Below are 2,746 nucleotides of genomic sequence, written 5' to 3' on the forward strand. Positions count from 1 at the left end.
TTAGAGTGGGCTGTGTCTGTGTCCGCTCTACATATGCAGAGTGGACACGGATGGAACGCTCATCCGCCTGCTTCGCTCATTGTGGCCCGCGACCAGTCACCAAGTCGCTTAAAGGGCTTGTAAACCTTCGTGTTTTTTTCACCTTAATGCATCCTATGCATTAGGGTGAACAAACAACTGGCAGTGACCGCCCCTCCCCCTCGTTTTACTTACCTGAGCCCTGGAACTTGACCTGCTGGGGACGCGCTGTCTCTCTGCCCGGGGTTCTTGGCTTTTGACTGGATAGATTGATAGCAGCACAGCCATTGGCTCCCACTGCTGTCAATCAAATCCAATGACGTGGGGGTGGGGCCAGCATTCTGTGTCTATGCACACAAATCCTGGACAGTGAAGGTAAGTATGATATGTATGGAGTGGAATCACGGACATGGAGGTGTGGTGGAAGATGCATTAAGCAGAAAGTCTTCACTATATCACGTCATGGACTATATATTTTTATATTAATTTTTTTCATATATTTTCTTGATGCGTCATTATGGATTTTATTTTGATATCACCAAATCTTATTATGTTATAATAATTTATTTGATATAATAATTTCATAATTTTTAATTTACCGCCACTATTTGTTTCACTGTTTTTGGGAGCTGTCGGTTCACGGTGAATCAAATTTTTGTTCACAGGTTTACTTTTATACTGTGTGCAGAACATGGCACTGAAAGTGCATTTGTTTGCAAGTGTCCCATTTTAAATTTTATTAAATTGCTTTTAGGATGTATGCAGAGCATTATTGGTTTTATTCCTTTTGGATGAGTACATTTTGCACGGAGAGGAGGAGGCCGAGCAGAAGCTCCAGTCCATGTGTCGGTGCCTTAGGCTGGGTTCACACATGTGCAGCTGCAAGTTCGTGCTTGGGGTCCGGTGGGTGTCCGGTCACCGGTTCAGGTGCGAATCAGGTCTGAATTTTTCCCTGAATTTGCACCTGAATCAGACCCAAACACACACTGGACCCTTTTTCCAGATGGAGTATAGCCCCAGAGGGGCAAAAATGTGTTTGACTTTTATTACTGTTTAAAGGATAAATTCACTTTTTAGAAACAAATAATATATGCACATTTTTTTTGGAGGTAAAAAATGTTTCATTATATTTTTTTTGGAGCCTGTAAAGCATTGCTGCAATCAGCAGATCACTGGTGCCATGCAGGTCTCCTCCAGAGAGTATCTGTGTGCCTGTACAAGGCAAGCAGATACAATCTGACAAGAGGAATCAATGCACTACCATGGCACTCCACAGTGGGGTGGGTCGGGGTGTTTATCGCACAGTGGCTGCAGCATTGGGAACATGTTACATGTTCCACCCTACAAACAGGTGGAACATGTAACATGTTCCCAATGGTGAACGTATCCTTTACGGTCCAATCCAGGAGGTGAGCGCATATGGATCACTGGGTGTTATGCATGTGACACGAGGGTGATTCATGAAGTGAAGATTTTGACATTTGGATTTCACTGGTGGTGCCATATATATATCTAGATATAGATATAGATTTATGGTCTTTTTTTGCTTCATCATTTTGGAATTATTTAAGAGACTGCTCAATTGTGCTGCATCACTAATATATTGCCTAAAGTATTACACTGTCTCTGCAGGCTTACCTTCTTCCCATACTACATCCTGGTGCCACCTTTTCCCCAGGTAAGTGACACACACGGTCCCAAGCCATCCATATGATGTAAAAGAAAACATGATTCAACAGACCAGACCCCTCTTCTTCCATTGCTCTGTGACCCAGTTCTGATGCTCACATGCCCATTGTTGGCACTTTTGGCTATGGATACAGCCAGGTCAGCATGGGTACCCTGAACTGTCCGTCGCTACGCAGCCCCATACACAACAAACTGCAATGTCTGTTTCATTTTTTTTTCTGCTTTCAGCACATCAACTTCAGGGACAACATGTTTACTTGCTGCCTGATATATCCCACCAACTTTCAAATGCCATGTAACCAAATAATCAATGGTATTCACTTAAAGATATTGTAAACCTTGTTTTTTTTTTTTTTTGTTAATAACAAACATATTATACTTACCTCCACTGTGCAGTTCGTTTTGCACAGCGTGGCCCCGATCATCATCTTCTGTGGTCCCCCGGCAGCGCTCACAACTCCTCCTTGCATCAGAAAAACCCCTGGGAGAAGTGATCTCCCAGGGGGGTTACCTTGCGGACGCACTCCCGAATCCAGCATTTGCATGCATAGACACAGAACGCCGTCTCCTCCCCCCACGTCATTGGATTTGATTTACAGCAGTGGGAGCCAATGGCTGCGCTGCTATCAATCTATCCAATCAAGAGCCGAGAACCCCGGACAAAGAGCTAGAGCGCGTCTCCGCTGAGGGAACGAACGGGAATGGGCTCAGGCGAGTAAAACGGGGGGGGGCAGTCACTGTCAGAAGTTTTTTCACCTTAATGCATAACCAGTCAGTGATCATAAACACTTGATCAGTGTTCTTCTCTCTTCTGCAATAAATAACCTGTCTGCTCATTAAGGTTTACTAAAATGTATTCAAGTAAAACAAAACGGCAATTTTCGTTTTTATCATTTTGGTTAATAACCCCTATCAATTTTTTTTTTTCTCATCTGTATCCCATTGTGGCTATTTTCTTTAATTTCCTGTGCCACAGGCAAATCCCTCATTGTCACCAGAACTAGGGTCTGCATTGGAAGATTTCCCCCTCTATTAAGCC

This window comes from Aquarana catesbeiana, linkage group LG07, assembly GCF_042186555.1.
Source record: "Aquarana catesbeiana isolate 2022-GZ linkage group LG07, ASM4218655v1, whole genome shotgun sequence".
NCBI lineage: Eukaryota > Metazoa > Chordata > Amphibia > Anura > Ranidae > Aquarana > Aquarana catesbeiana.